We start from the raw sequence: 9538 nt of genomic DNA on the forward strand, positions 1-9538 counted from the left end.
AGTAAGCCCAAAAGGAATCACTTGATACTCAAAGTGTTCGTATCTAGATAGGAGCACCGTTTTAGGCACATCCTCCGACTTAATCCAGATCTGATGGTATCCGGATCGGAGATCAATCTTAGAAAATACACAGGCACCCCTCAACTGATCCAACAAGTCATCGATACGTGGCAATAGGTACCTATTCTTAATTGTAACTTTATTCAGCTGCCGGTAGTCAGTACACAATCTCATTCTATCGTCCTTCTTTTTCACAAATATTATCAGTGTTTCCCATGGAGACACACTCGGTCTGATAAAATTCTTTGCAGATAGCTCTTCAATATGCTTCCTCAACTCAGCCAGCTCCAGTGGCGACATCCGGTATGGAGCCAAAGAGATAGGCCCCACACCAGGCAACAAATCAATCGAGAATTCAATCTCTCTCTCAGGTGGAAATTCTGGTATCTCATCAGGAAATACATCAGCAAATTCATTAACAATCGGAATACTTAAAATTTCTAACTCCATATCACCAACTAATCCACCCAAGAATACATAACTCAGATCACCAGCCTTCAAGGCTTTAATTGTTTGACAGATAGAATGATAAGGAGACAGACAAACCGAGGGTTTCTCGTGAGATAGTATCACCCTCTTTCTGCAACAATCAATCATTGCGCAGTTTTGAGACAACCAGTCCATACCCAAAATCAAATTAACAGAGGCCAGGAGCAAGATAATCAAATCAATAGTGTAACCCCTACCTTCGTAGACAAACCCAACCTCTTTACGAATAAAGGAGGAATCACTAACCTCTCTTGTAGCAGTAGTGATACGCATATGGGAAATCATTTGTGTTACCTTTAGGCCCAACCCCTTAGCAACATATTATGCCATGAACGAATGCCTCGCTCCCAAATCAAACAAAACAGACAAATCAATATTAGAGATGAAAATTATACATTTAACTAGATTCGGTGCCTTCTCCGTCTGCTGCACATTTGTAGTGTACACATGTCCCACAATAGGGACAGATGGCAAGACCTGCAGATTCGCAGCCTGCCCAGTATTGCTATAGCTGTCTCTTGCAAAATGCCCAACTTTACCACACTTGAAACAAGAATTCGGAGCCACAGTACAAGGACCTCGATGATACCTTTTACACTTTTCACATTGAGGAATAGAGTTTCTGTCATTGTAGCCACTCCTCTGACCACCACCTCTTTTAAATTGACCAGGAGGCTGCCTTACCTACAACCCCCTACCTCTGTTGTTATTATGATAGTAGCCACCTCTATTCATATTTCCAGAAGGACCAGCCGTCCTCTTAATTTCTTGCTCTCGTGCAGAATTAGGCTTCGAATATCTGTCGTACACAGTCTTAACCCTTTTACACTGGGTCACCAATCAGCAAAATTTCTAACAGCAATATTAGACATTCTCTACGCAATCTTTTCACTTAATCCTCTTTGGAATTTGGCAGATAAGAATTCAGGAGTCGACAGCACACCCCCGTAATTCGCAAACTTGACCAACTCATTAAACTTGGCCAAATATGCATCAACAGCCATGGTACCCTGTACCAATTTATCAAATTCACTCTGCTTAGCTTCCTGGAGATCCATGGAAAAGTACTCTTCATGAAACAATCTCTCAAACAAAGCTCAAGTCAATTCCTCTCCCTGAATGGTGAATGGGCGAGATGTGTTGCACTACCACTTGTGGGCATCTCCCTCCACTATATAAACAGAATACAACAATCTCTAGGGATCCTGGAACCTCATTACCTGAAAGATTTTGTCCATCCCCATCAACCATGTAGTAACTACCTTCGGGTCTCTTGACCCCTGAAATACTGGTGGTTCGTGTTTTCTGAAAGATATGAGCCTCTACTCATCAGTACCAGCAATTAACTGCTCAGCAACCCCAGAGGACTGAGCAACAACAGTCAGATCAACAGAAGGCTCCAGAATATATGTAGGATCCACAGTGGGTTGACTAGCCTCACCAGAATGACGACTAACCTCACTCCCATCCTGATGAGGTGTAGCAGATGGCGTAGTTGTAGGAGTCACCATAGCCGTATGTGGAGAAGAATCATCCCTGCTGTGCCGAGCTCTATCAGCCCTCATCTTAGTCATGAAGGCATTCATCATATCCTGATTATTTTTCATCAGGTTCTCGGTCATTGTTCTATTAGCAGCCGTCTCCGCCTGTGGAGCTTTCAGAACTGTAGTAATCGGATCAGGTGCAGGAGGATCTGCACCCCGTGTTCCACAGCGACCATGAGCCCTCCTCATGATATCTGTACATATAACACAAAGGAATGAGCTGATCATACCCACCCTGAGGAATCACATATACATTAGTTATAAAGAGTTCACAGATAGCTATACAACACAAAATACAGTCATACATAATCAGAGTTCCCTAGTAAACTGCTATGATACCATAAACTGTAATAGCCTATTGTACACTGGTATTGTTAACATTGATTATAATATTAAGCGAAGTTACAATCACAGCAATTCATTTATAAAAATGCGAGTAAACTTTTTCCTTTTTATTACGTGAGCATTGAAAACAATAAAAAGTGTGATAAATAAAAGCTATGACCGTAACTGAAAAATCTTTGCGAAATAATTTTTTAAACTGTCTAAATATCATAATACACTTCTCTAAAGTCACTAAGGGGTTCCCATAAATCCACTTAGCCTAAATCTCACTTTTACGTTTTCTACCTATCCGAACATGGTTCGGTCTTTTAATTACTACGGAAAATCCACAAGCCGCGCGCTACTCATCTTTTATTATATTATTCTAGACTTAATTATCTTTCTAACAAGCTATCACACGAGTTATAAAGTTCTCGTTTTCTCTGGTTATCGCCGTTTGAAGTTGGACAAGCAAATCTGCCAACCAACCCCAAACAGGGCACCAAATATCCCTCACTCTCTCAACGATTCTGGAACATCCACTCATCCAATTGCTCTCAAATTTTTATACAGTAAGATAGATAACTCAAGCTTCAATGTGACATATATACACCTAAATTGGCCAAGAAATGAAGCGGGAATAAAATTCCCAAAATCTTCCATAAGTAGCCCCATGTGCAGGGGCATTCTGAACAGTCCGTGTTCTCTGTCTCCTACAGGGCTGCGTGGTTCTCCTTTGGTACTCAAATTTAAACAAAAGATAGTTGACATCTCAAGCTTTAAAATGGCGTATGGCACGTCCCTATTGAACTTTTGAGGAGGGAGATATGCTCTCCCAAATTTCACCCAAATTCTGGCAATTTCTAAAAATTTCGCTAGAGTTTATTTTGTTTTTCCAATTAATCCCACCTTTGAAGGTGTGTTATCTAACCTCAATTTGTACCTAATAAACATGGGTGGCACTCAAGGACCAGCAATGCCTTGGTGCTCTTACAACCCTTCACAATTTATATCAATTGGATCAATATACATAATCATTGCTTACTTTCTCAAAGTTAAACTAATTTCAATCATAATATCCATTTGCATGCATCTTTTAAACATAAAACATAATTTACATCCTAGAATAGGCCTATCGCCCTTTCATCATATATATGCTCCCATATTACATCAAGTCTCCATAATACAAATTACAAGCTTCGTTACAAATATTACAATAAGCTCCAAATAAAAACATGCTAAAACATAAACTAAACTTAGCCAAAAATGACATGAACAAAGATGACAAGAAGAATAGTCCTAGCTGAATGCGATGTTCATGTCCTAAGTCTAACCTAGGTCATGTGACCCCAAATTGCAAAATCCACAATACGCCCAAGAGCATCATCCTACGGGCGTCTTGTCCGCTGCTCCAACACCACTGGCACTACCTGAAATAAAGTCCCAAAAGCGGGGCGGGATATATGGATATATCTAGTAACCCATAGGTTTTGGAGAATACTCCGCCCAATGGCTCGCTTCGATGCATATCAATAACATAATACAACATTTAAAACGGGATAAAGCAAGGGATTTAGTGAAGTAGGGAAGCATAGGGAACAAAACATGATGAAGATGGAATGGTCAATGCCAAAGCCACGCAATGTCCGACCTATTGGCCTCGGCATATAGCCTACGAGTTTCAAACCAAGGAGGGTTCCCAGAACATCAACCAAGGCACCCTCCATCCATATACACCTGAGACTTCCTAGTGTGCTCCTCTACGGATGACACACCACGATCCCAGGTCAACTGGAACTCCCTCATGGAGACCTGTCCAGTGGAAGTCCGTAATGCCCGAAGGCAACTGTCTACTGGCCAGAGACTCGGTACATCCTATGTACCACTAAACATACAACAATGCATGAAGATGTTATACTACATTACTAACATACACCTCCAACCACTACCCTCAACGGACATGGTGGAGCACACACGGGGATCAAACCCCAGTACCAAGGGATTACCTTAATAATCTCCTCCGCTTGATAGCTCCCAATCACAGTGTCACCAAGCTTGGTTCACCAGAAATGCCTACACATAGGACATCTCCATTTCAATTTCACCCAACCAAGATATATGCAAGTTTATCAATTATACAAGCATAGGTTCAAGACCACTTACCACAATCCCTTTGGTCCAGGACCAAAGGCAACTCACCAAGCTCATGGTTCCGAGTTCAATTTCGCGGGAAGCAACCTACAATGATCACACAAGGATTATCAATACAAGGTACAATCAACCAAGATTACAAAGCACCAAAATCCTCCCCTCCTACTAGCTAGGTTCGACCATTATAGGCTTAAATTACAACATATTTTTCTTTATTTTCTTTTAATTTTTCTTTAACATCCTAAGACTACCACAACACCATTTTAGATCCCACTTTCCATCCTACAACATCACAACATCATTTTTCCAATTATTTCCTTCTAGGTCCAATGGACACTCTCACACACTCCAAGTATTTTTTTCTTTGACTTTCCATGCATCCACTCATCACACAACACCTCTAAATACCATTTAACAACACAACACATCAATTACATAATTTTTGCATCATCTAACCTCAATCACCCTCTCTTGGCCGAATTATTCATGGCCTCACACCAAAGGCTATCCAATTCAATTTCATACCTCCACACACCTTACAATCCTCCATGTAACTCAAACAAACGCTCAACAACTCAATTACACAATCCTACAATCAATCCAATTCACAAAGTCATGGAACCATGCTCAAAATTCACTAAGTTATAATTCAATTTTCACTAATAATTTTTATGACATTAATCACTCTAAAACATCATTATAAGCCACAATTGTCTAATATACAATTTCCATTTGAGCTCTCTAACTACATCAATCATACAAGTTAGCTCTAGGTTTTCAAAAATTAGATTCATGAATCAACTATTCAAATGTGTGGAAATATACTCACAAGCTAGGCCAATGACTCCTCCAAGGAATACCCAAGCAATGGCTTGAACAAACAACTCCAAAAATCCCAAAATATCCTCCTAGGTCGCGGCTGATTTTGCCTCTTTTCTCCCAAATGAGTGAGTTTCAAGGAAAACTAATCGATGAGATGTGTTTGGATGATGATTTCCAACAACTTTGGTGACAAACTTTGTTGGATTTGAGTGAGTATGGAGGAAGTTATGAGAGAAAGAAAGTTTGAAGGAGAAATGGTCATGGAGGGGGAGAGGGCCGCGGGTTTCATGAGAAGGGAGGAAGGAAAGAGAGAACGAATAGTGGTTGTGCCATGTGGACTAAGTCACTTAAGTGAGGTAGGCCCCACCGCCACCTCACGCGATTTCAAACTAATTCAAATCTCCCACCTATTTCGCTAAATGTCCATAATTTCATAAACTAATTAGAAACTCTAATTTTTAACATTAACTATTGTCTTTTAATTGCTCTTGATCATATGAATCCGGAGTTTTCTGGTCATTCGGAGAAATCGCAGTTTTAAGTTGTTATGCGCGACGTGGGCACGCTTACCCAAACACACTAATTTCCATCAATTTTTTCCAGAAATCATACTTCCTAGTCCTATGTACCATTTATAACTTATGTCCAAACTTAGAGCTCAAAATTCATTCAGCACGCTTTACAGTGCAATTGTACCGCGATATTTTTACCTGGTAAAAACATTAAACTGGATGGTTGGAAAAGCCATTGCCTTTCTTTTGCTGGTTGAGTTACTTTGGTGAAATCGGTCATTGCTGCAATCCCTTCTTTCCATATGCAGAATGGTCTTTTACCAGTAACGTTTTGTGATGAAATTGAGCAGATACAAAGGGCTTTCATTTGGGGAGATCAGGATAGCAGAAGGCGGGCTCATTTAGTAGCTTGGGATCAAATGTATAAACCCAAAGATAGAGGTGGTTTGAGAATAATTAACCTTCGACTCCAAAATGAAGCTTATATTCATAAACTGGCGTGGAAGGTGTTAACTAAGAAAGATGATTTATGGGTTAAGATTTTAGTAGCCAAGTATGGTAGAGGTCAAGACTTAAGGAGAGGTATAAAGGCAAAATCATATGACTCTAAACTTTGGCGTGATCTTGCTAAATGTTGGAGTAATTTCCTTGCTGGTCTTAGATGGGAAATAACAGATGGTTCTGAAGTAAAGCTTTGGACTGATAACTGGTTGGGATGGGAGGAAAATTTGCAGCAGTTGTCGAGCAATCAGGTGCCGTGGGAGGAGAGTCAGAAATCAATTGCAGATTACATGGTGGATGATGGTTTCCGTCTTGAAGTTGTTCATCAATTTCTGGAGTCAGATTTGGCTGATGCAGTAACAAATCATCTCAGGCTTATTCCAAGGAATGAGGAGGATAGATTAGTTTGGATCAATAATCATTACTCAACTTCTTTGGTTAAGGTCGCTTACTGTAATCTTATGAACTTCCCAGCAGATGTTCACACCAGCTTATGGAAAAAAGTTTGGTCGTGGAATGGACCAGAACGAGTGAAAGTGTTTATGTGGATGACTTTGCTTGCTAAACTTTCAGTGCGCAGCAGAACCAGTAAGTGGAGCGGAGGTTCAAATGTCTGTCCCAGTTGTCCAAATCATGAGGAAACTATTATTCATGTTCTTCGTGATTGTAGACATGCTAGGAAAATTTGGCAATCTTGGTTTACAGGTTCGATACCCAATTCCTTTATGAATTCGAATTTGCAGGATTGGTTGACTTTAAATATCGATAACATGTGGTCCTCCAATAAAGTGAAGGACTGGAGGGATATTTTCTTTACTACTTGTTGGTTTTTGTGGAAGTGGAGAAATTTGGAGATCCATGAAGATCATTTCTGTCATGATGAGCAATCACAGGCTTCAATTTGGATGTTTGTCCAACAGATTCTGCAAGCCCGAATTTATCAGCGCTGTGGTGATTCCAACGATAGCGTTTGGACAGCCCCCAAGCAAGGGTGGGTTAAGTTGAATTGTGATGGAGCTTCTTCTAGTGGCATGAAAAAAGCTAGTTGTGGTGGTATATTAAGAGATCACAATGGATCCTTTTTGGGAAGCTTCTATTGTAATTTAGGTTCCTGCAATCCTCTTGTTGCAGAATTATGGGGATTACTGAAAGGTTTGGAACTGCTTTGGGGAACAGGATTAAAAAGAATAGAGCTAGAATGTGATTCTAGCCAAGCCATCCAGATGTTAAAGGAGCAGCATGAAGATCCTAGGGACTCTCAAGTCACTAGCAGATTGAGATTATGGTTAAAAGCAGATTGGACTATTCATCTTGTTCATACCAAGAGGGAAAACAACAAATGTGCTCATTGGTTAGCTAAAGCTGGGCAGACTAATAATCTCCATTTCAAGATTTTTAAAGATCCTCCTCCTCAGTTGATGGAACTTATAGTTGCTGATGCTAGAAATATGTCTAGCTTGTTAGTTTCTGATTTGTAATTTCTTTCTGTTTCTGGGGCTTAGCCCCTCTTTATTTAGTAAAAAAAAAAAAAAACATTATTCACCAAATTTTCAGAAACTTGCCTATCTACTCAATTTTTCGTTCTGAATCCATTTCCAGGGTTAGTTTTCTCATTTGAGACCTCCTACTCAATTTTACTTTCCTAGGGTTACGTGTTTGGCTAATTACCATTTTACACTTCCTTGGTATTTTGACTCTAATCTCAGGATTTTCACTAATCCTACCATTTAATCCTCATTTAATATATTAATACATATTTTAGAAATGTGAGGTGTTATAATACTATAACTTTCCCACAAAACATAGATATCCCAAAACATAAATCTTCATCGATAATGGATGCTCTAACCTTGTGCGGATCCCTTGCCCTGTGAGGGCTCACCTGCTACTGGCGTACTTGAAATATAAGTCTCCAAACGGAGTGAGATTAACTATCTCAGTAAACTCGAGGTTTATGGAGTAGTCTTCACCTATGAGTTCACTTCCTGCAATAAATGTCAGATAACATAGCATAGCCTACATTATATAGCTCAAATCACAACACCCATATAAATCAAATATCTACTGTCATAAAATGTGCACCTAGTATACTAAGATAACACATACACCCCGTACACTCTGTGTCTGGCTCAATTGTGAATCCAGTTGACTAAGATTACATGTGCACCCAGTACACTACGTGTCTATACGAAATATCTAAGAAATATATTGAGCACCCTGTACACTAAGATCACATGTGCCCCTTGTACACTCTGTACCTACATCTCAATTGTATCTCATCACATTATATAATATCATATCATGTCATATATATATATATATATATATATATATATATATATATATATATATATGAATGCAACTATACTGAGTATCTATATTCATCACAATATATGCATATCTGAACCATTATCCAAGTGGACTATAGTGGAATAACATACAGGAGAAAACTCTTAAACCAAGAGCTTACCTGAATATAAGCTTTCCTTAAAACCTTGCTCGTATTCCAAGAAACCATACCAATGTACTTGACAAACCAAGATCACTTATTCAAACATGACATTAGTGTCAATCACCAATCATGTATTAACATTGACTTACTACTCATTCTTTCATATCAACACACTTACTTGCCAATTCATGCCACTACATAAGTCAATACTTAAACTTTCACATAAGCAATTAATCTCACCTATTAGGTAATCAACCTAAACATTAAATTAAACTATGTTTTCAAACCTTAACCTACTTGACATACACATGATTATACTTGAATCTTACATCCAACAATTACTTGACTTGAAACCAATTCCTAAGTCACATTACCTTATAAAGGCCGAATGGTACTAGTAAGGTTACCGTACATTTCTCCAAACTTCACATAGTCATTTAACACACCAATTATCAACTTCCCAAACTCTAATCATGATTTCTCATTAACATGACAAGAAAACAACTTCTTAAACAATTATTCCAAGCATGGCCGAAATGACATCTAGGAATTTCTAACATTAACAGTCTACACTAATTTATGCACGAAAATCCCATTTCTAATCATATTTTCTTGAATTTTTGATATGTTATAGTAGATATGTATATCTTTAATTTGATATAAACTACTCTCAATTTGGAGTC

This window comes from Gastrolobium bilobum, unplaced genomic scaffold (genome assembly GCF_033153095.1).
Source record: "Gastrolobium bilobum isolate Gb01-03AN ecotype WA unplaced genomic scaffold, APGP_CSIRO_Gbil_v1 utg8703, whole genome shotgun sequence".
Classification (NCBI taxonomy): Eukaryota; Viridiplantae; Streptophyta; class Magnoliopsida; order Fabales; family Fabaceae; genus Gastrolobium; species Gastrolobium bilobum.